The following is a 26,228-nucleotide window of genomic DNA, read 5'->3' on the forward strand; positions in this document are numbered from 1 at the left end:
CCTGTGTGATCCAAAGCCTTATTTTACAGACTTAATAAACAGAAATATAGTTGTTACTTGAAGTTAGAGTGTGGTAAATTCTGTTATTGTGCAGCCAGTAGCCACACCTCAACTGCCCTCCATCCAAGGGAGGAGTATTCTTCCCTCATCCCTGCCCCCTTCTTTGAGTTTAGGTTTGGTCAGGTAGTGACTACATCTGGCTAGCTAAAGAAGGAAGGTCCTGAGGGTGGACATGACAGTGTACCAGTTCCACTTGGAGGCCTTGAGAGGAATGAGATGTTTCCATTTGCCTTCCAGAAGTTTCCCACCTCTTCCATGATGAAGATGTCCCTGGTAGCTACTGCCCCTTCAGCCTGGTCCAGGCAAGAGAGACTCTTGAAGTAGACCTGACCTTGACTGGAGTCGATTGGTAATGACCTGTAGACTTGCAGACAGAAGCAGAGCAGTACCTGCCAACCCACAGTCAAGTGAGCAAGAAATGAATGTTCATTATTGTGTGCCACTGAGACGTGGGGTCTTTTGTTTTGCAGCATAATTAAAACTACAGCTGACTGAAACATAAGTTGATGGCAGAGCTTGGACAAAAACCCAAATTTCCTAATCCCACCTGCTATACTTGCCACTTACCTAGAGAAAGAAATTTCATAAAGTTGCTCTTAGTGGTAGCACATTCTCTTGGTGTGGCCTCATAATCACAATGTCTAAAACAAGATAGGAGACCATCTATGTGGGGTGAAATTACTGATGACCCCCAGTTCTTGTGACTGGTGTGCCCCCCTCGGTGCCTCTGACACGCTTACAGCTTGCTTCTTATATTTTCATTTATCCTGCTTTGAATAATTGTTGCTGTATTTATTTTTCCTTCTTTTTCTCTTTGTTTTTATTCCCAACAAAGCTTGGCACATTGTGAGAGAGAAACCTTATTTTGTTTATCTTAAAAACAGATTTAAGAGAAGATCATGTTTCTTCTAAGTGGAAAAGACAGTGTTATAAAGAGAGGGGGGATAGAAACTTCAATGGCTAGAAAATGATTCAAATAGCATTTAGAGCTCAAAAGAAACCCTTGAGTGGACCTGGCTTCCATGGGATTGTGTTTGTCAGAAACTTTTTTAGATCCTATCTACATATTCCAGTTGTGTAGAACCAGTTAGCTGTATTGTATTGAACAATTATTAAAAATGTGATGCCAGGCTCTATGTAATGGTTGGCTTACATAGGTCAATATTTGGCATACTGCTATATACTTGAAAAGAACAATTCAGGAACAAAAGACTGGTGATGCCGTGCAGCACACTCTCCCTCTATTGCTATTACAGTCATTCCTGTTTATCGACAGTTTCACTTCCTGCAGTTTCATTTACCCACATTCAACTGTGGTCTGAAAATATTAGATGGAAAATTCCAGAAATAAACAATTGATACATTTTAAATGTCATCATGCTTTCTGAGTAGGGGTTAAATAACCTATTCTAAATAAGAAAAAAAAAACTTACTAACCTTGACTTTGCAGGCAGATTCTTTACCGTTTGAGCTACAGGCAGTCCAATACCTTGATTATATAAGAAAAAAAAAAGTCGTCTGAAGTTGCTTAGATCTAGAGTGAGAGTAAATCTTCTATCCATGAAACAGTGAGGGAGGAAAAATGAAGTCGTGCTAATTTTGCAATGCAATTTCGTGTTGCATCACAAACTGTGAAAGTTACAGCCACAGTGCATCACGAGTGCTTAGGTAAGATGGGAACAGCATTAATTTTGTACAGTAAGATATTTTGAGAGAAAGAGAGTCTATTCACATAGCTTTTATTCCAATATACTGTTTTAATTGTTCTATTTTTATTATTAGTTACCATTGTTAATCTCTTATGGTGCCTCATTTATGATTAAACTTGATCGTAGTTATGTATGGGTAGGAAATAAATATGGCATATGTAGAATTCGGTACTCCTGGTTTCAGACATCCAGTGGGGATCTTGCAACTGTATGTCCTGTGAATAAGGGGGGAGCACTGGGTTAATTTTCAGTGAGCATGTGTGGTTTGAGGGGAGAGCTTTCCTAGCTATCAGATTTGTTTGTTTCCCCCTCAGTTCTTTTGCAATTAAATCAATTGTTTCTTCACTGAAGAAACATGCTTTAAAACTAAGCCCGTTTACTTTGGACTGCTGCCAGCTTGGTCTTTATGAAAACACAGATAAAGTGTTTTAAACTGGGGTCCTTCTAGACCACAAAAAAAGAGAAAGAAAAAGCCAGAAGAACTTCTGAAAAGAAAAGTTACCCTTCTAGCACAGGGCAAGGGAACATTTTAAGAAAAGCAGACTTTACCATGAACCATCTCCTTAATCATATTTCATCTAATTTTCTGAATTTCCTTGTGAAACATTAGTTGTGCGATATGATCTAATTTTTACCCGTATTAAAATAAGAGCAGGTTATACATTGGATAAAATAGTGGGAAAGTGAATAAAAGAAGAGGTGATTTTCAAATCTTGCTTTTTTCCTTTTCCTTTCCTGTGAAAAATCGTCAAATTAAAGATAAGAAAAGCAACCTGATAGCCTTGTCTTCCATCAAAAGGAGCGTGAGGTAAAGCAGGACCACTGGCGCAGTATTGTTGATTGCACCTGATACAAAGATATTAACACCCAGATGAGGGTGCACGTGACGCTGAAGTGATCGCCAGGTATCACATTTGAGTCATAAAGAGCGTTTTTCACATAAGTCTCACCAGCGTCGTCAACAAATAGACGTGCCAAGAAAATCATGGACATTTTCATGAAATTATGTTCTAATTCTGTACCTTGTCCAAGAATTACATGGAGTTCTGTCAGCTGAGCAATGGCATTCTGGCTGTGAGTCCACATTGTCTTGCTCTGTAGATTCCGTATTTTTGCTGGCTGAGAAAAGACAGGGCCCAGGATTAGGGACTGTGGAAATGGGCCTCTGATGGAACTTACCAAGTGTGACGGAGCCTGTCTTGTTACTCTGCTAATTTGTTGCACTGGTGACATATGTGTCTTCTCTAAGCCCATCTCAGATGAGTTCTTAAGTGTGGGCTGTTAAAACAAGTCACAAACACTATGAGAGTGACATTTCTTAAATGTTTTTTCAGATTCACTTTGGTTCACTCAGCCTTCTCAACACCATATCCGACATTCCTTAGCTTCTCATTTAAATATTCTCATTGGAATGGTCTGACCATCAGTGGAGTATTTAAAACAGTATAGTTAAATTTGATACAGCATAACTTAAGGACAATTTTACTTAAAATAAGGCTTGGAAATACTGTATTCTTTTCAGTTAGCAGTTCCTTGCCACCTCCTGGGTGTGTCTACTTTCATAATACTGATCTTCTTTTAGTCCTTTGGTCTATCTAACATATTCTTTCCTGCTCTCAAGCCCCTGCATCCACTCTTCCTTCTCCCTGTGATCCTCTTTCCTTCTCTCTTGCCCTAATTAATTTCTGTTCATCCTACACATCACAGCTCATCATTTCTCCTCAGTGAAGTCTTCCATGACTTTTCTAAATTAGTCAAATCCTCACTCAATGTACACATGGAACCATGACTCTCCTTGGCAGGGGGCTTCTTTCACTCGTTATTTAGTATTTTTTTCTTCAGGGCTGTTTGATGAATGCCTGTGTCTTTCACACACAGGTTAATTGCTCTGTATGTCCAGAACCTCTCCCAGGGCCCCCAACACTGAGGAGACATTCAGCAACTGCTTTGGACTGAATGTTTTGTATCCCTCCCCAAATTCAGACATTAAAACACCACCCACCAATGTGATGGTATTTAGAGGTGAGCCCTCTGGGAGTTGATTAGGATTGATGAGGTCATGAAACTGGGACTCCCATGATGAGATTAGTGTCTTTATAATGAGAAGAGACAGTTTTTTCTCTCCCTCCCTCATTCTCTGTTCTCTCTCTACCATGTGAAGACACAGAGAGAAGGTGGTTATCTGCAAATCTGGAAGATAACTCTCACCCCAAACTCAATCTGCCATCACCTTGATTTTGGACTTTCCAGTCCCCAGAACTTTGGAATAAATGTTATTTAAGTCACCCAGTCCATACTATATTTTATTATAGCAGTCTAAGCTAAGACAGCAACTATTTGTTGATAAACAGATGCATGAAAGACTAAAAGGGAGGGAAAAGGGAGGAAGAAAAATTTATCTGAAGACAGTAACCAGATAAGTGTGGAAGGCTGGACCCTCAAGATATTTATCAGACTGGTAATTATCATAGCAAAAGCCAGGGAATCAGTATTTCTAGTATCAATTATTCTACATAGCCTCCTCCAGTGACAGCTCACAGGTAAAGCGATGGTCTCAGTGAGGTTAAACCAATGCAAAATGTTATAATGCAGTGTATACTACATGAACCCCACTTCCTTTTTAAAGAAAAGAATAAAGGAGCAACCGAAATGTGCTCAATAATCTAGAACAAGGACCAGAAGGCATCAACACATTAGCGACAGCTATATTGGGGTGGTTTAAATCTGGAGCCCTTCTTTCCTTCCTTGTGCTCGCCCAGATTTTCTCACTTTTCCACATTTAGCCTGTGCCACTTGTGTGTACCATATGTTGGTTGCCTCCTACACAGGCGCTGCTTTCTCCTCACGCCTACTTTGAGGCAGCCTCAGCACCTTTCTTCCTTTTCCAAAAAGAATCTGAAACCATGAGCTCAGATGAGCAATCTAAATTCTATGGAAGTTTCAGGTGAAAGAGAAGAGAGGATGCTTCTCAGAGCCCACAGTGTTTTATCTCAAAACATCCCCACTAGGACCTTTTCTTGGATCAGGGCTCTTTTCCAAGTAACCTGTGGCTTTTCCTCTCTCTCATTTCCTACCCATCCAGCCTCTTGGTCTCCCTTGGCCCGTTGTCTCCACTCCAGCTTCTGATGCTTATAAATGGAAAGTCCCTTCCTTCCTTCTTCTACGTGAAAACTTGCCCCAGCTCCACACTTTCTCCTTCCCCACAGCTGCCTGCAGGTAACTCCTCAGCAAAGGCTACATTTCTCAGTTTAAAAGAATCCTCAAACCAGCTGTTGAGAAGACACAATTTTATCTGTACTGTTACATATAAACAATAAAATTGGAAACATTATCATCAAAAGATGACAAAGTTCATATGCCATTTACCATTTTCCCGCATAAGACTCTATCAGTCCATAGTGAAGACCTGGTCTCCTGCATCGCAGGCAGATTCTGTACCATCTGATCCACCAGGGGAGCCCCGGTGAAGACCATCACTAGCCTTTAAAGCAGAAGCATTTCGATTAAGAACAGAAGAGTCAGCCACAGCCTGAGCGAAGTTGTTTTGCTGCTCTTTGGGGAACATCATCCACTGCACATTGGTCTCATTATCAAATTTCCCAGCATGCTCTCAGCATTGGTTTTCCAAGTCTCAGATCTGGTGAGTGAGTGAGTGAAAGTCACTCAGTTATGTCCAACTCTTTGCGACCCCATGGACTATATACAGTCCATGGAATTCTCCAGGCCAGAATACTGGAGTGGGTAGCCTTTTCCTTCTCCAGGGGATCTTCCCAACCCAGGGATTGAACCCAGGTCTCCCTTATTGCAGGCGGATTCTTTACCAGCTGAGCCGCCAATCTGGTAGGACTCTGCAAACCCAATTACTGGCATGTTTTTAGGGCATTTAAAGGGGGTGGCATAAACACAAGTAAGTCTATCTACCAGGACCACACTTTCTTAAGGAACCCCAACTGTCATCTTCTGAGACTTAAGAACTCACAATGCAATGAGAACAAGATGCAATGAGAAACCACAGTTCTTGGCCACTGAGCAGAAGCCAGGAAGAGGTAGGGATGGCCAAGTCTCACTGTAAATTCTAGCAATTTCAATTCTTATTCACCCCAATTTCATCCAGAGCTCCCATGCATAACCACAGTCAAAATTCCATTTCTTTTGTAAAGAATCAGAGATAACATTTGTAATTTTCTGTAGCAATAGCATTCTCTTAACTGTGTAGGCCACATCCAGTGCTCAAGTTTACTGTGGATTATCTCATCCAGTTCTCCCAACAATCCTGTCTACATCATACATATACCACTTGCGTCATCATTTTACTAGCAAACTGGACTAGGGGATAAATAACTTATTCAAATTCCCCCAGGAAGAGCTAGAAGCTGCAGGTGAAGCTATGGCTGACATCAAATCCACGCTCCTAACCCTGTGACACACTCCTGCTTCCCCTATTGATTTAAATCTTCTCTGCTTCCCTTTTAGCACAGAGCTGGAGAGAATTACGTGACATCCTTAGAGCAGATTTGCTAATACTACATATTTACAAAAAGATTTTTTTGTTGCTGTGGCCCGGCTATTTTTTTCAAATGACTCCGATTAGTAAGCAGTTAAACATCTGTGTTCCCAAATGGTTGGGAAGAGCATCATCACATGTGTTTCAGCCCCTAACATTGAAACTAATGCAAAAGAAGTAGGATGAATTCAAGGGTTGTTATTATAAACGACATTAATATGATGTCATTCCAGCCCTAGTCTTCTGAAATTAAAATTGTGATATTACACATCTGGTAGAATATGTACAACAGCCCTCCAGATTCACTTGTTCTGCATCTGCAGATTCAACCAAATGTGAATCCGAAATATTATTTAATCTGTGAGGGGCTTGAGCATCTGTTGATTTTGGTATGAGGGGTGGGATTTTGATCCTGGACCACTGGTCACCTAGATAAGAGCACAAAACTATAATTTTCTTAAAAATTAATAGAAAGTACATATGAACACTATATTTTTCTTAACAGTATAAGCTCTAAAGCATCTTCCAAATTATTTGTTCTTTAGAATCTATGGTTAAAAAATATAAAAGAACATATAGTTCATTCTTCAAGATAGACTTCTATGGGCACAAGATTGCTTATCTCTCATGTAAACTTGTGGAGATTTTTTTTCCAAGTCAAATTCAATTAACTGTCACCCCATTTTCATACTAGAACAGTTTGCCATTCCACAAAAAAAAATATATATATATATATATATAATTAAAGTGGGAACATTTTGGGGTTTATTTTCCAAGTACAAAATCGAGGACAAAGCTTAAAGACTATTCAAGTTACTGTCCAAAGTCTTGACTTCCAGTATAAAATATTACCTCACACAGAAATAAATTATGAAGTGGAATTCTTTTTTGTGTCCTGACCAGTTCTCCAGATAGCAACATAGCATCCATCAGCATAGTCAGTACTTTATATTACCTAGTGTTCATGTGGCAAGGATTCTTAAGAAAAAGGACCACAGGGCAGATGAGTTTTGATGAGGGAAGAGGACAGGGGAAAGTTCTGAGCAAAGGCGGCATCAGAGCAACCGTATCTGAGGCATTGGCATGTCTACCACTTTAAATGCCACAGAAGAGGACCCTTATCTTCTGCCTTACTGATAGGACCTGTGGTGTCAACATTCCTTCGCTCTGCAGTCTGGTTCCCCCTCCAGTGCTGAATCCTCAGCGCTGAGCCCATGATTATTTTCCCTAACACTCATAAACCTTGTAAATAACAATGGTACCTCATCTTGGATAGCCTGTTAGAGGTGTACTCCTGAAACTGTTCACCTGCATGCGAATTGCCTGAAGACCTCGCGAAGATGTAAATCCAGATTCAGGAGTTCTAAGGTAGGGCTGGAGATTCTGCATTTCTAACCAGCTCCCTGGGGATGCCAAGGATACCAGCATCCAACAATCACAAGGAGTCCTTAAGAGTTTACGGGTCATTTTCACAGAGACCTCGTGGATGTTGGAAACCCGTGGTCAGGACGGGCAAGTGTTTTGTCTCAATTTTGCAGGGGAGGAGACCAAGTAGCATGGGAGTTAAATGTCTTCTTAAAGTCAGATGGGAAGACATTCAAAGTCTTAATTCAGGGTCCTTCCAGCAGCATCATGCTGCCCTGACTTTAATTTTCAGTGTCTCAAGTGCCGTGACTGACTTACAATCAATTCACAGATTCTTTTCAGAAGAAAGAAGAAAGGATATCACTGACTTTTCTTTCTGATGACTCTGGATCTATTCTCCACAGCAACATATCCACCTACACCCTCCTGCCCACTCATACCTCTTACCTGCTTCTCACTGTCTTCACTATATAAATGTGCATCACACAGATGGACCTCTTCCATTCAACTCCAGAAATAAATACTTACTGATCTTTTATTTGTGCAAGGCTTTGAATGATAGTCTAGGGACAAGATAAGACTTTGTCCCTGCCCACAAAGCACTTTCGCAATAGTGGAGAAGACCAACATCTGGACCAATTGTTTTGGTAGAAGACAAGCCATGGTAACAGAAGGCGTGATTTGACACAAAAGAAGAATAGATGGAGTGCTAGGAAAGCACCAGGAAGGGAGCGATTAGATGGTACTTAAAAGGATCAGAGAAGATCTCTCAGTGGAGACTGTATTTGTGTCTTAACCTTTAAAGGCAAGCAGGATTTCGACATGTGGGCAAAAGTGTGGAGGAGGAAGAGGAAGGAGAAAAGACAGATTGCAGACATGAGTAAGGGCTCAGTACAAGAGATTTGCTCATTTGAGCTGGTCAGGCTCCTCTGCTGCAACTGCCCTTCAGGCTTGTGCATCTGTAATACAGTCCAGGGGAAACTCAATACCTTGCCTCCAAGATACTGGCGGCAGACTGCAGTCTCCTGTCCATCCCCCTCGGAATGGAACCCATCCAGGTTCCCACATCTCTTTCTTCCTGAGTCCAATCCACCTCAGGAAAAGTATCACTTTTCAAGAAGGGACTTAGAGGCTCAGATAACAAATCTCTCATTGGTGAGTCATGTTCTTCTTGGCAACCCAAGAGCCCATGGATATTTCCTTTCCAGCCTCTTTTTTCCCCCCCAGTCATCCCTAATGGAAACATTGCCTCATGCCTTCCTTTGCCAAGGCCTCCAGCTTACCTGAAGCCCAGCTTCCAGGATTTCTTGCTCGAACGCAATTCCTATCTCTCCTAAACAAGTCAGCCAGGCAGTCTTCCTTGAGCCATTTGGGCGCTAAACATAGAAGATGTTGCTAAAAATTGCAAGATAATTTTTTACTTTTATACTTTCCAGGCTTCACAGTTTAGAAACTAGCAATACATTGGGTGAAGCAGGCAAAACAATGAGCAAATAGAAGATGCTCAATAAGTGCTCATTCTTGTTGTTACTACTGGCTTTCATTTTCCAACTTGATTTTGGTAAATCCCCAACTTCAAAACATTTTTTTTTTATTTTACTTGACAAATGTTCCCCTTGTGAATTCTTCTCTGGATCCTTTCTTTCAGTAGGATGGGACATTATGCATAACCTTTTGTTTTTTTCCAAAAATGCCAAGATCTCTAAACTAACCACCTCTAAAGAAAAAAATCTTCAATGAACACCATATGTGTGTGATTCCAGAGAAGACTCTTAGCCATGGAAATGGCATGACATCCTTCACCACAACCATTGCTAAGGTTTCCAATTACAAATGGATCTTTTCTAGTCACTTATATAACCCTGGAGATTTTTATATTAAAAACATGTATATATACACACATACACACACACACATCCACTTGTGACAAGCAACCATTTAAAATATTTCCATGTTATCTTCAGTCAAGTTCTCTCTTGGTCAACATTTTATAAGTGCTTTTAAATGAGAGAGAAGTCATTGCTCCCACCCCTTGTCTGCTATGTATAATGGTTAACCTTTCTCATTATGTGGTAGATACATTGTTCCTAATTTTTCATTATTGTAAATAATTCTTTGATAAGCATATTTGTACATAAGTAATTATATCCCCTCTTATATTTCCAAGGGAGACTTTTAGAAGTAAAATTGCCCAGCCATGGTACATTTTTTTTTAACTTTTTGTTTTGACCTAGTTTTAAACTTACAGGCAAGTTGGAAGGATCGTATAAAAAATTATCATATGTGCCTTCACCTATATTTCCTCATTCCTAAATTTTAACATATTACCACATTTGCTTTTGTGAAACTTTCTATCTCCCTCCTTCTTCCACTCCCATTTTAGAGTTTCTTGCAGATATGATACATCTCTACCCCTAAATACTTCAGTGTACATTTCATACAATTAAGGATATTCTGCTACATAACCCTGTACGAGAATTAAGACAGAAAATTGACATTGATAGTATCTGTTATCTGAGCTACAGAATTTATGCATGTTCCTCCAATTGTCCTAATAATAATCTTTATAGCAAAAGAAAATTTTGGATCACACATTGTTTTCAGTTGTCATATATATCTTTGGTTTTCTGTAAACTAGAACGTTGCTCAGCTGTTCTTTGTCCTTCATATTGACACCCTTACAGAATGAAGTTGTAAAATATTGTAAAATGTCCTTCTCTTTTGCTTCTTGGATATTTTCTCATGAGTGGTTTCAGGTTACTTATTTGGGGCAGGAATACCTTAGAAGTGATATTGTTTCCTTCAAAAGATCCCTGATACTGATTAGTCTCATTACTCATGATGTTAGCTTTGACCACATGGTTAAGGTGTTATCTGCCAGGATTCTCCACTATAAAGATAGATTTTCCCCCTTTATCATTAAAATGTATTTTGTGAAACTATGTAAATATTCCATTACTCATCAAACTTTGACCTACTGGTGTTATTATCTGTTAACTATTGACTATTTCAGCATGAATGAATTGTGATATTTGCCAAAGGGTGATTTTCTGATTCCGTCATTCCTTCTGCATTTACTAGACACATTTTCCCATAAGGAGAAGCTTTCCTTCTCTTTGACTCATTAATTTACTGATACCCATATGGACTCATGGTTTCCTATTTTACTCAGTAGGTCTTAATCTGTTAATATCACTATTTTGATGCTCAAATATAAGCAGTGTGGGCTTCTTCGAGTTGGTTCGTCTGTCCTCTTGGCATGTCCATCTAATTGTTTAAGTACTTTGTACTTTCTTGAACAATGTGAAGTTTCAAGTCCATCTTGGTTTTGTTTTGTTTGTTTGTTTCCTCTCCCCTGGAGTCAGCTGTTTCTCCAAAGGGCCCTACTTGCTTTTCAGGGGAAATATTTTCAAATCAATATAGATGTGCACGTGGCTACCAAGGTGTTATTGCTTCTAGACCTTCTCCACCTGCAGAACTAGAAAATATAAATATGTATATGCATACTCTCATGTGTACATGTGTGTATGCATGTACACACCCATCTTTATCTGTATCCATATCTGTGGGTTTACTGTTAGCTATATATATGTGTGTGTGTGTGTGTGTGTGTGTGTATATATATATATACACACATATAAAATAATGTGTGTGTTTTTTTTTTATTTACAGCACAGAGAACACAGCCAACATTTTATAATAATTATAAATGGAATACAAACTTTTTTTTTTTTTTGTCATACATTGCGGGATGGGGAGTACGTGTAAATCTATGGCTGATTCATAATGTGTGTTTTATGACCTTCAATTGGAATGACCTCCAAATCCAACTCAACAGAATGGGATTTCTTTCCCTTTTCATATATGTAACGTCATTGTTCAATAATCTGAAACATGGCTACTACCATCCACAATCTAGTTATTTACTCAGCCCTAGTTTACATAGAAAGTAGCTTCAAAATTGCTAACCAATAACTCTGTGGGAAAAAGAAAATCTGTTAGGTGAACATTTGTTAATGATTTCTTTGTGTTCAGCCTAAGGATTGATGGTCCAAAAAGAGTGTTCCAAAAAATAGAAACTTTTAAAGATTCTCACTATATATTGTCAAATTTATTTCTACTCTCATCAGCAGTAATGAAGAGCCAGTGATTGATAGAAACTTACCCCCTATTGAGTATAGTCATTCAAAATAAAATGTTTACTCATTGAGTAAGTGAAGGAAGTGTTACTATTATCAGTCATTTTTCTTTTATTGCTAGAAGAAAAATAACTTTGAAGCCCCACGTATTTTCTATGAATTGGCTTGTATAGAATTAGCCAATCAGTGCCTGAGGAAACACCAGTGGGATTTTATCCAATACTGAGGAGACCCTGGAGCGGGCAGTGCCTCTGGGAGGTATAGGTGAAGAAGTAAGAGTAATACTGAACAGGGTGTAAGACTCACGTGTAGATAAGTAGTCACCAAAGGAATCATCCTTGTTCCTTCTCTGCACTGCCAAATTCCAGGCCATGCATTTTGTTTTGATGACTTTTATATCCCTTGCCTGAAAAAAAAATTTTTAACTTGAAATCACTGAATTCATGTTGGACTGGGAGCAAGGCCACCTACACTGTAATTTGCCATCTCCTCCAATCCCCCTTGGACTGGCCTTGTTCAGTAAATTATTCTCAAAGAAAGCCAATATCATTCAGTAGTCCTATGGATCTGACAAGCTCAATAATAAATAATAAATGAAGTCACAAGTATATGAGAACTAGCTTCAGAGTTAAGTCAAAGAGGACTTATTCTGAACAAAATACATATGCGTGGATACTGTCCTGGGTCTTTCTAACAAGACCACCAGGAAATTAAATGAGATCCACTCAAGTCTACTTAGTTGGCTTATAATTACATAGACGCCTTTAAAACACCAGCACAAACCCCCAAATCCAACAAACACAGCCTCCAAACAAAGCTATTCCCTACACAGTTTAAAAAAATGAATTCTATAGATGAGTTATATCTCTTTCATAAACATAACAAAAAGTAACTACTCCCTAAAGCCATCTCAGTGATGAAAACTAACCTTCACAGTTTGGGGGTGAGCTGCAGTGTAGATGGGGTGTCTTATTGTTCTCTTTTAACTTGTGAAGAAACTGAGGTTCAAAGAGTAAAAAAAAAAAAAATAGTCCAAGAGCATGCAAGTCATAAGTAAAAGAACGAAGACTCAAATCCAGTTCTTTTTTCCCCCCCAAACCCAGATTTTTACCAAACATGCCATGGCTTCAGTGATGACATATAAGTTTCCTCCTGTTATTGAGTCACCCAAAGTCAACCCAGCTTCCTATCAGAACAAGGCTTTGCAACAGAAGTAATTCCATCACACAAGTAGGTATTTTGATTGATGCATTATGTAATGGTTAATTGTCCTGGCTGATGGTTTGGGGATTTTGTGAGAGCATGTTTTTCCCCACAGGATTAACCACGCTCTTGACCAGACTAATTATTTCAACCAGTAAGTTCAACATCACGAATCACATTGCCTTGAACTGAGACTCAGAGCACAAGTTTGTAGAATATATTTTGCTGCCCAAAAGTAGGATAAAGTAAAGCAAAATGGAGTTTCAGACCATAGATATATTGGGTTGGCCAAAAAGTTCGTTCAGGTTAAATATCTTATGAAAAACCCAAACAAACCTTTTTGCCAATGCAATATAACAAATGGTGCTTTTCAGACATCACTGTACACACGAATCATATTGAGATGTTGCTCAAGTTCAGAATCTGACTTGGTGCGTCTGGGGTGAGGCTGGAAATTCTGTGCTTCTAACCAGCATCCAAGTGATGCTGATGCTGCCGTTGCAAGGGCCACACTCTGAGCAGCAGGAGCTTAGAGTGTTCTTGTCTGTATGTGCCCCATCACAAGGATTACCCAAAGCACCTATGAAAAATGCCCCTGTAGGAACCACCCCACCCTGCTGAATCAAAAGTCTCTAGAAGTAAAGTCAGGAGAATTAAATGTCTATCAGTTATGTGAAATAACATATCATCAACCAGGTTGGAATCTGTAGTTAAGTTGACCCTAAAAATTCAATCCTGAAAAGTGAAAGTGAAAGTTGCTCAGTCATGTCTGACTCTTTGCAACCCCATGCACTATCCATGGATTTCTCCAGGCCAGCATACTAGAGTGGGTAACCTTTCCCTTCTCTAGGGGATCTTCCCAACCCAGGGATCAACCCAGGTATCCCACATTGCTGGCAGATTATTTACCAACTAAGCTATCATAATCCTGGGGTTCCCCAATACTATGAATATATAGGAACCACTGCCAATTCTTAAAATCTGTCTTGACATCTTTCAGTGTGTTGTTTCAACTGATCTATGCCATATATGTTTAGTGACTCATGCATGCACGCTAAGTTGCTTCAACCATGTCCAACTCTTTGTGACCCTATGGACCGTAGCTTGCCAGGCTCCTCTGGCAAGAAGGATTTATGGGATTCTCCAGGAAAGAATACTGGAGTGAGTCGCCATTTCCTCCTCCAGGGGATCTTCCCAACCCCGGGATGAAACCTGTGTCTCATACATCTCCTGCATTGGCAGGTGGGTTGTTTACCACTGGCGCAACCTGGGAATCCCTCCACTCCATGGGACCTCATTATGTAATGAAGTTATGTGTGTTAGACAGTCTTAGTAACATAGACCCTGTTTGTCTCAAACACCCAGCTATGAATCTTCACTAAGGATGACAGATACTGTACATATTCATGCTTGGTGTTGGTACATATGTATGGGTAGGTATAACTTGTGCAAGAGTATTAGTTTGTTGGTGGTCAAAACTGGAGGAGAAGAAAAAGAAAAGAACAGGAGGAAACATAAAACTTTGTTGTTGTTTAGTCGCTAAGTCATGCCCGACTGTGTGACTCCATGGACTATAGGCTCCCCTGTCCATCACTATTTCCCAAACTTAGTTCAGACTCACGTCTGTTGAGTCGGTGAGGCTATCTAACCATCTCATCCTCTGCTGCTCACTTTTCCTTTGCCTTCAGTCTTCACCAGCATCAGAGTCTTTTCCATTGAGTCAACTCTTCACATAAGGTGGCCAAAGTATGGACCTTCAGCTTCAGCATCAGTCCTTCCAATCAATATTCAGGGTTGATTTCCTTTAGGATTGACTGATTAGATCTTGGAGTCCAAGGGACTCTCCAGAGCCTTCTCTAGCACCACAATTTGAAAGCATCAGTTCTTCAATGCTCAGCCTTCTTTATGGTCCAACTCTCACATCCACACATGACTACTGGAAAAACCATAGCTTTGACTATATAGATCTTTGTCAGTAAAGTGATGTCTCTGCTTTTTAATATGCTGTCTAGGTTTGTTGTAGTTTTCCTTCTAAGAAACAAGTATCTTTTAATTTCATGACTGCAGTCACCATCCACAGTGATTCTGGAGTCTAAGAAAATAAATTATTACCACCTTCTACTAGTTTTAGGAAACTAGTAAAAGTTGGTAATATTTGACTCTGATGTAAAATAGTTTTAATTTTGACAGATTGTCTTGTTAGAGATGTACCAGGTTCCACTTGTTTCTTTAACATATTTATACATTCATCTTATAATCAGCAAACTGATATATAAACACGCACATTATGGTTACAAATAATGTTTTTTAGAAAACCAGGAAGCATATTTGCACAACTTGTGTTTATGACTTTCCATATTTTACCATGGGCCACATTCCCACCCCTAAGACCTTCATCCTTATAAAATAGAATTGTTGAAATTAACAAAATTATCTATGTTATAATACTTTAGTTTTACTATTATTAACTGTATTCTTCAGTTTCTAAGACAAGGGAGAAAATACTTTCTGGTATGTAAGTTCAAAGAAATAGACCTCTTACCAGACATGAGCAGTTGTCTTGGGAATGCAGATTTATGAAAATTGATAGCTTGTCATTGTCTGGCAAAACAAAGTGCCTTTCTTTCCCATTTTGTTCTCTGCCTGTGTAAAAGAGACCAATTTTTTTTCCTTCCTTTTTCAGGGGCAGGGGTGGGATGTGAATTTTTAAATTAGACATACCTCTCAAGCCCCACTGCAAGGAAACATCTCTTGGGTCTAAGCAACTCCTTTGAGGCCCAGAGAAAAAGACATTGACTTCAAGTTCAAGCTAAAATGAGGACTTAAAGCAAATAAGCTGGGGTCGAAGAAGACAGATGTCCAGATTGTATGTTTAAATTGATGAGGAATAAACAGGTTATTATAAACAAAGCCAGACAGCTGGACATGATTAGAGAACGTTGTTTCAAAAATAAATAAACAAAATTTCAATTCTCTCTTTTAAAAATGAGAATGTAGGAGAATGTTAAAAGAAAATAGTTTTGTTCTATTTTGGTATCAAGGAGACAGTATCTAGGATTTTATGTTTTTTTCAGTCCCAGAAAATATGTGTTGCACTTACCTAGGCTTACTTAGCATACACTAAAAGTAATAAGGATTTTTCATCTCTTGGGATGTGTCACATGTTCCTCCAATTACCCTGCTTTCAGTTTCAGGGCAGTGAGCAGGGCCGCTCAAAAGGTAAACAGGCAGCTGAGCTAACACTACAAATTTAAAACGTCGCTTGAACATACCCATTCAATAAAGAGACAAAGGGGCCACACTGGCCTTTTTTTACGCCCTAAAAATCTGGAAAGCAACTGGGTTTTCTATCACACTTTTGGGGATTTGAACAGCATCCAGACATCTGTAAGATGTGTATTTTTAATCACATCTGACTTTCACTCCCAAGCCTTGTGTACTGAAACTTTAAACTGCCATGTGGCCTACAAGCCTGCAAAGCATCCCCCACCCCTTAACATGTGAAGTTTCCAAAAGCATTTGTTCCCAATTTCTGCAGTTTGGGATAGAGCACATCCACTGGGCTCCCTGACTCTTAGAAAACTGGAAAGCAAGCTTGATTTGGCAGTGTTTCTGGGAAGCTGCACCTTCCCAGGAGACTTGCCTTACCTCTTTCTCTCTGACCCGCGTAAATTTTTGTTTGTTTGGGTGAAATGATGTAATAATTTTGCTACTAAATAAAGAAAACATTTATTGAGCATTTATTAGGTAAGAGACTCTGTCCTAGCAGTGAAGTGAAAGTGTGTGGGTGGATGATATAGTGCCTGCCATCACTGAGCTTGGGGCCAGTCAAAAAAGAAGACAGAGGCGGGAGAAATGGTCAATAGCAATCAAAGATGAAAAGAACTATATGGACAATAACATAAAACAAATGGTATGTTTATAACTCTTGCCAGAAGATGAAGTAAATGATTAGGGTTCAAAATGGCAAAGAGTATTACATGAGAGATGCACAATGATCAAGGGATTACAAGAGGTTGAGCAGATGTACTGACTTGGCTGAGGCAACACTAGTTTATACTTAATGGTGTAATACTAGTCCCTTTCATTCTCCAAAGTGTCCTAGTTTGCATGAGGAATTATGTGGTCATTCAGTCTTCAATTATGCAGTCTTCCCTACTTATGGAAGACTGAATTTAGATACAAGGTATTGAGAGTGGAAAGAATATTCCAGAAGGCAGTAAACAAAGATTATAAGCAAGATCAAAGAGAGATAAGATATATAGCATGTGCCAAGGCTCAGAGAGTAAAGCTATGTTTAGCTTTAACACAGACAAGTACATATGCAGTTTGCATGTGAAGGTTATTACTACCAAGCCACTACCTATGTATAGGGCATTGTATTTAAAATAACTAGAACTATATAAAATTGTACTCTTGCATATAGCAGCTGCTGCTGCTGCTGTGAATAAACAGAAAATAGACATGAGAATAAAAAGGATTTATAATCACCCTGATTATCTAGTACTTAGTGTTCACTACTGTTAATATTTGCTTGGAAAAAAAAAAATTAAAAAAAAAAAATATTTGCTTGGATGTCATTTGAAGGATTTTTTTTTTTGACAAATGCAAGCCCCAAAGGGCATCATATTGTCCATATTGATCTTTAATATGCCTTATTCACTGTATTTTTTTTATTATGGATACTATTAATATCATTAAGAAGATTTATATATGCAATAATTGTTTCATAAAATTCACTATATAGATGAATTGAGATTTGTTAAACAAGTTCCTAGACTGAGTATTTGGGACATTCAAACCATAATTTTTTGCTACTATAAACATTGTTGTAGTGAACATTCTTATAGTTAACCTGTGTTCACTTGTTTACTTCCACATAATACATTACTAGAAGTATAATTTTTAATTAGGCTTTCTGTCAGAATTTTTAAACTCAGAGTGGGGAATTTTAATCACCCAGACCATCCACCTATTGTCATTTTATTCCCACAGATTCAAAAAGAAGAATTTTAAGAGATCTCTGACTTTTCTCCATACCCATTCCAGCCATCTCAGTTTTTCTGAGGTATCGTGTGAGTCTCTTAACTTGCGTGACTTCTTCCATGCTGGTTTTGTCCAAAACATTCTTCACATTACAGAAAAGCAGTATATGTTGCCCAGATTATATCATTTTTCTGTTTAAAACCCTTTATCATATTCCAGTGAACCTAACATAAGACCTAGGCTCCCTAGCCCTAGTTTGCATGATCTAACCTGTACTTACCTCTCCCTCCCAATCTCCTGCCCCATCCCTACAACCGATTAAATTCCAACCTTGAAGGCCTCTTTCAGTTTCTAGATCAAGTCAAGCTTCTCCCTACTTCTGGGTTTTCACACATCAGTCCCTGAAAGGCTCTTTTCCTTCCTGCTGCTAAGTCGCTTCAGTCGTGTCTGACTCTGTGCAACCCCATAGACGGCAGCCCACCAGGTTCCCCTGTCCCTGGATTTTTCTCCAGGCAAAAATACTGGAGTGGGTTGCCATTTCTTTCTCCAATGCATGAAAATGAAAAGTGAAAGTGAAGTCGCTCAGTCGTTTACAACTCTTAGCGACCCCATGGACTGCAGCCTACCAGGCTTCTCCATCCATGGGATTTTCCAGGCAAGAGTACTGGAGTGGGGTGCCATTGCCTTCTCCATTCTTCAGGAGATCTTCCCCACCCAGGGATCGAACCCAGGTCTCCCACATTGTAGGCAGACGCTTTACCATCTGAGCCACCAGGGAAGTCTTATCCTTCCTAGCTTTGCTCAAATTATAACTATACCAATCTGTTTCTAACTAGCTTATTTTTCACTCTCTCCCAGTAGACTGGGAGTTCCAAGTGGCAGTATTGAAGGTGAATCTTTAATCATTGATTTGGTGGTACCCAATTAAGGTTGACTGACATATAATAGGTGCTGAGTAACTATTAGAGGGTAGATGATAAACTAGATCTGTGACCATAGACCCAACTAAGTCAGCTAACTTCATTGTTCTAGCATGGTGCTCTAGAAAATCTAGCTAACCGTTGCAGGTATGTGAGTGTTTTTTGGTGTCAGATGACAAATGTCAAGAAAGGAAGTAGCTAGAGATAGACCCATGTTTTCAGTCAACTACCTAGAATAAGGCATCTTTGTTGTTCAGTCACCAAGTCGCGTCCAACTCTGCAACACTATGGACTGCCATATCTCAGGCCTCCCTGTCCCTCACCATCTCCCAGGGGTTGCCTAAGTTCATGTCCATTGACTCGGTGATGCCATCCAACCACGCTCCTTTAGCCCCTGCATAGGGTTTGTCTGCTGAAAGCCAACCCAAGGTCAAAACTGAAGCAACAGGTCAGAGCACTGTTGAGTCTGAGTTTCTGAAAGAAATCCTCTAGAAGCAGAAGTCACCCCCGGGGCTGGATGAGTGACACGATGCAGCCGGCACCAGGATGACCACCAGGATTAGCTGGGTCAAGACATGAGCCGGCCGACACAGCCGTGACAGGCCCAGCAGATGCCGAGGAGTGATCGGGTGTCACTTCTGCTCATCCCCATCTGTTCATCCAGCTGACCCTGGAGCTGGCCCCAGCTTTCTTTCTGGACTCACCAGCAGCTGGTACCCAAGGAAAATGAGTATGTGCAAGGGTATTTGGCAACTGTGTGTCTAATATGCGTTCATAAGTCATGGAAATGACCAGGGCGAGGTGTCAGCTTACAACCTCTGCATGTTTCTCCTTCCGACAGAGCCCAACCTCTGCAAACAGAGAATGGAGATGGTAGGTGGCAGAAATCTCTACACTGGTAATTTAGAGGATAACGACATCTAAGGGTGCTGGCCAAAAGCTTGTCTTGGGCCGTACCTTTATAATATCCTGTGTTCACTCATACTGAGGGAAATCATTTTAGGCCCAAGGCCCCTGAGCTTAAAGTTGATACTTTGCACTGAAACCTTCTTGGGTCTAAATTTAAGACCATTTCCTCGCTATGTGATCTCAGGCAAATTTCTTAATTTCTCTGAGCCTCAGTTCCTTCATCTACAAAATGAGAATGGCAGCCCCTCATACCACTAATGTGAGGATGAAATGAAACAAAAATAGTTCAATGTACATTGAAAAGGTTTAATAAATAACAGTTGCCTTTGTTATCATTGATATAAACTATCCCAGGTTCCCCACCATCCTTAGAACCAGAGGATTCCCCCATGATTCATGAGATTTTGGAACCTTGACATTATTCTTGTTCCTACATCTTATCTAGTTCGAGATGTTCTCTCAAATCTTCCCTGGGGTATATTTAATTATCTTCTATCTCATCTTGAGCGCTAACTCTGATCGATTGCTAATGGCTACCTAGAATGAGAATGTGCAATGAGTGATCCATTGGCAATGTCTACCACAGGCAAGAGTGGTGAATGAGTGCCTGATACTTTCTATCCTTGTAGAGCTGGGACTCTTTCTGTCACTAAATGGCCTGTAATTCTTTTTGAGGACCTACCTGGCTTTGGCAGGAGGCACTTACTTCTCTGGTTTTCCCACACATTCCTATTTGTCCTGTTTTCCTCTTCTGGAAGCTCCTGCACCCATTCCCAAAAAAGAAAAAGTCACAACCACCCTATGCACCAAATTTCTCCTTTTCAGCCTTTCTTTGATTCTCTTTTATGAATCTGAGTCATTTCTCCACACCCACCAGCAATCCCGGCTGAAATTACTGTTTTCCACAGCACTTCCACTTTTCATCTCCCTGAGACCTGCTTTCTGTCTGATTCAGAAGCCTTTGGAGAGTGGGGAAGGGCACTCCAGCCTTCTCTCTGACAAAGATTTCTTGCTGAAATGTATTTTCTCCTCCACATCAAAGTCCATGGGAAACACAGAAACCTCAACCCATCAGGGGTTATATACATACAGAAATACATCTACTCACTCCTCCAACCCTGGTCTCTATCAAGACTAACTCCTTTACAAGGACATGAGCAGCATATCATATAAGGCAGCTGACAATCAATGGCCCAGTCCCTTGAGGGGATGACAATAGGCATTTTCCCTTGTGGGGCCAAACTGTGTGTGATGGCCATACCACAAATCAAGTGATCCCAGGGCCTGCAAGCCCTATTCCTAACCATTTGTTGGCTGAGGCCACTTCAAGGAAATCTTCCTGAGTAGCAACAAAATCTGTGCACAGCATGTCACAGGCCACAGGTTCTGCAGCAGAGGAAATTCCATTGCAGAAGGAATGTCAGCCAGCCCTAGAAGAGCCAACTTCTCTGGGCCTCTGTACGCAGTCAGAAAGCCGAGCTGACAGATGGATCTGAGTAAGCTTTCTACAGCGGGAGAAATGCTGGCAGAGTTTTCTTTCACAACTCTCGCTTCAGTCAGGAACAAAGACCAGAATCATTCTGTCTAAAGCAGGATTCTCAGAGCCTGAATCACAAGGAGTCATGGCAGGAAAAGTGGCAGTGGGGTAGCATCTTGTATGAGATACAGGTTCCCAGGGAGCCACCAGACCTACTGAGATAGTCATCCTTCAGAATCTAGGAATCTGAATATTAACCAAAACCAGCACGTGTGGGCATGCACACCCACGCTGAGATTCTTGTGCATGCTCGGTTTTTTAACTGCCAGGAAAAGACTGAGAGTCAACTAGAAAACTACCTCACTTTTCATAGACCAAGGGAGAAATACATTGCTTGATCGCCGAGTAGAAGAAAGTTTCAGAACATCAACTTCCCAGGGGCAGGAAGTATTTTCAGTCCTCATGAGTCCCATGACAGATCTTTTGTTGCAGGGTCTTCTGTTGTCCACATGCAAGCTCCAAACCATTCTCAGCAGGAGAGTTCCATTTCTCTGTTGTTGTCTTCTTAGGTGGAGACATTCCACAGCAACATCTGCTGCTACTAAGAAGCATTCGGAAAACCAGGTTTGAATCATATCATTGGCAGTCGCTATTTGTGCTTCTGAGAATGCCATTCTGTGTTTTCCCACCTGCCTTTGTTGTATTTTTGACCTTTTTTCATTGGAAGTAATGGAATCTACTGAAATGAATTTAAGCAAGAAAAGAAAGGGGGTATAGGTGATCAGGGTATTCGGGGATCATTCTAGATAGGAAGTACATTAAGTTTTCCCATAGATCTAAAACCAGGATCTTGGCAAGACTGGAAACTGCAGTGTCCGTGACTGAATATCTTCCTAGAACTTCCTTCTTCCTTAGAGAGTCCCCGTTCCCCTCAATATTCAGCCCTCCCCATCAGGGCTCAGTGATCACAGAGGAAGCCCAACTCAGCTCCCAAAGAGACCCAGATCACTGACTCCCATTTTAGCAGATTTCTATAATTTGTGGCATCCCCTATATTATCATGAAATGAAATTCAGAGATACATCTTTTATAAAATCAATATGATTCCCTAACTGCCATACAAAGGATAAATAAAAGTTTCATATGATAAAATTATATACATTTCAATCAGAATATGCCCCAGCATGGCTCCACTAAAGCACATAATAAAGAGTGGGAAGACCGTGCTTGAGGGAAGAAGCACTGTGGATTGGAGAACTGTGAGCATACACCAGGGTTTTTCAACCTCAGCAGTATTGACATTTGGGGCTGGGTAATTCTCTGTTGTGGGAACCACCCTAAGCCTTGAAAGGTGCTTAATAGCATCCCAGAACTCTGCTTCCTAGATGCCAGTAGCAGCTCTCACCCACTCCTAGACAACCAAAAAGGCCCTAAATCATTGCCAGTGATTCCTGGGGCAGAAGGCAAGATCACCTCTGGTTAAGAATCACTGATGTAGACTGATGAAAGGTGTGAGGGTAACTCAAATATAACAAATAGTGTGGTTGTCAGTGAAGTGACTTTTCTGAAATGGTGACCAACAAACGCAGTGAAGTCTTCCCTCAGTTCACACAGTGGCTGCATTCTTTCCATGAAACCAAGTCTAAGAGATGCTAGTAATGCATCTAATGCTTGCCAAACAATGCTTTGTGTTTATATGTAAATCAGTGTCGTATAATGCACTCAAATAATTAGAAACAGGGGTGTTTTCATCTGCAGATGAAGTAAGAATATAAAATGTTTTGGACAATCTGACAGTTCTTCAAAAGTTTAAACATAGAGTTACCATGTGACCCAGCATTCAGTATTTCCATTCCTAGGTTCATACCCAAGAGAAACGTAAGCTTGTATCCATGCATAAATGTCCAAAGCAGCATTATTGGTGACAGCTGAAGACTGGTAACAACCCAAATATCCATCAACTGACAGATAAATAAATAAAATGTGGTATATCCATACCATGAAGTATTTTTTGCACTTAAAAAAATGAGGTTCTAATGCATGCTATGATATGGATGAATTTTTAAAACATTATTCTAAGTGAAAGAAGCCAGTCACCAAAGGCTGCATTTTGTTTTATTCCATTTATATGAAATATCCAGAAGAGGCAAGTATTTTAAGACACAAGATAGATTAGGTTTCCAGGGTGTGTGTGCTGGTAGGTGGGGTTGAGCTGCAGGGAGGGCAGATTTGCCACAGAGAGGGCAAATTGTGGTAAAATTTGTTGTGATCATAGTTGCACAGCTTTGAGTAATAAAAAAAAAAGGGTCATGTTCTTTAAATAGATGAATTCTGTGGCATATGAATTATATCTCAATAAAGTTTTTTTAATGTCCTGTAGATCAGAGGATAATTCACTATTGTTTGAAACTTCACTGCATTCTTCTTTATACTTTGTGAGACCTTTAGTGTCTCAGCCACTTGTTTCCCCTAAATCATTGCAAGGACTGTAACAACCACTTAAATTTCCTCCCAAGGCTAGTTTGATCCCCTTAGAGAACCATGAACCACTGGTCTAAGCACTTTACATAAATGAATTCTTCCTTGCCAGTGATTGGTTCAGACTTAAGCCAGCCAGTAAACCATTTTAGACCTCCACCAGCTTGGAAAGTGTGTTTTTCACCATCTCTGACTGGGCTTGAATTAAGTACACATACGTCTAAGTGCCCCTGACAGCTACCTTGAGATTATAGCTAGCTGTAGAATGAAGTCAGTAGTCTTAATAGTAAGGCAGATAGAAAGAATCTGGGTCTGTTGCTGAATTGCTGATTAACCTAACTTGAAGCCCAGCCTACCTTTTGATTTTCTGTTAAGTGAAATAATACCTTTTCTTATTTTTTAACTAATTGGAGGCCTGTTTTTCTGTGAAATAGGAACCAAGGTGAATTGAGGGCAGGGAATAATACTACCATAAGACAAACTGAAGTCCCAGAATGTCTATCCCTTCCTGGGAAGATTTCCAGCTTTTCCCAGGAAGTACAGGATGTAAAATCAACCCTCTTCCTCTAGGAAAGAGAAATACCAAAAAGGACCCCAATCCATAAGTGTTAACATCAAGACCAGGCCTAGACTTAGAAGTAGAACTTGGGAGAGCAAGTTGAGTGGAGGGCCAAAGTGAATAGAGAAGCTAAAAAAAAGGCATTCTGCTACAAGGATACTCAGAATTCATCTCAGCCATTTCTGGAGTTGGATAATAACTTGAAGATATTCTGAAGTTAGCCTTTTATTTATTTAAACATTCTAAAACCATTGGTTTATAATATTGTATTGGTGAGTCCAGTAGCTGAAGTCTTTATAATTTTGGTTCTGCTCTGTATTGCTTCTGCCGCTTCTCACTCTTGGTGCCTTGTTTCCTTACATGCTTGATCATTTTTACTTGTATGTTGGTCATTGTCCTTAAAAAGTGTTTGTAGAGATTGCATTTAAGTTAAAGTTTCCTTCCTCCAGAGATAATGTGAGTTGCTTCTACCACACAGCCAGATAACACCATCAATCCAGGACAACTTTAAATTCCTAGATTGAGGAATGGACTTCACAATTGAGGTGCATATTGTCAATGTCAGCATCTTTATTCCTATTATTGTGGTGCCCTTATTAGTGCACCATATGTATTATCATGCTTAAACCTCATAGAAGCCTGAGAATACAGGTATTACAATTATCCCTGTAGTTCAGAGAAAAGGCTCAGGTACAATGCATTAAGAAATTGACTAACCCAATGTTATATAGTCAGCTGGTACCAGAGATGTTAAAGTCCTACAGCCTAAAGACCTAAATTTCAGGACCCACTAAGAAAGGTAGTAAGCATTTAATAAATGCATGTTGATAATGTTCATCACTGTAAGTCTTTTGTTCTTATAAGCTAAAAAAATAAATAAATAGAAGTAAAGATACAAATGAGTTCTTTTTAATGGCTGAGTAATATTCCATGGTGTGTATGTACCACAGCTTCCTTATCCATTTGTCTGCTGATGGGCATCTAGGTTGCTTCCATGTCCTGGCTATTATAAAGAGTGCTGCGATGAACATTGGGGTACACGTGTCTCTTTCAGATCTGGTTTTCTGGGTGTGTATGCCTGGAAGTGAAACACTCAGCAAGTGTTAAAGATGCAGTCAAACGTTATGCATGAAACAGTAGATTTAGGCCAAATTCCAAAAAAAGTAGACCTCAGAATCATAAATAGCACTGAACGCACAACTGAAATGTAAAATTATTTTTCAAGAAGAAAAGTTTGCAGAAATACTATTAGTAACAGCCTGAAACATCTGGCCACAAAACTTAAAAGAAACTTCCTGGGGTTTCCAGCTAACCAGCGATTAGATTTGACCAGAGAGTAAATATGAATTGAGGATTCCCAAATGCAGCTTCCCGAAGAGACCCATTATCTTGTTTTACTAGAGAGACTCATTGTTCCTGGACCATGCCCTCAAATTGTCTGGAGCTGCCACAGCAGGAAATGAAGCTGGTAAGCTGAGTGAGCCAGCACATTGTTGCTTTCTTTTGTCAGGCCTCTCATTATTCGTCTGGACAATTGAGATTGATTTCAGACTGGCCTCCAATCTCTAGTTGACGCTGAGCTTCTTGAGGGCAGGGACCAGTGATCTTTCATTAATACTCAGCATGGGGATGGCACCCTTGCCCATTGGTTCAGAATACCATTATATAGTGAGCATTACTTTCTGCTGGTCATTGAGAATGTAATAGTGAACTAAAATCATGCTTTTATGGAGTACATTGTTGTGGTCTAGTGAGGGGTATATAGGAATCAAATAATAAAAGTCAAAAGCATATTACAAACTCTGAATAATGCTGTGAAGCAAAGATACTCAGGACATTAATAATCTGATCTCTTCCAGAGGTTCATGAAAAGCTTCCAATAAAAATTAACATTTGAGCTAATAGCTAAAAGGTAGATA

At 39.9% G+C, this 26,228-nt stretch overlaps 1 long non-coding RNA gene across 2 annotated transcripts in view; it reads left to right on the forward strand.

Annotated features, from left to right (window-relative positions):
• LOC122683092 overlaps positions 1-26,228 on the forward strand; it is a 207,634-nt gene that overhangs the window by 98,664 nt on the left and 82,742 nt on the right. The gene's annotated exons all lie outside the window — the stretch shown is intronic.

The sequence above is a fragment of the Cervus elaphus genome, chromosome 24 (assembly GCF_910594005.1).
Source record: "Cervus elaphus chromosome 24, mCerEla1.1, whole genome shotgun sequence".
NCBI lineage: Eukaryota > Metazoa > Chordata > Mammalia > Artiodactyla > Cervidae > Cervus > Cervus elaphus.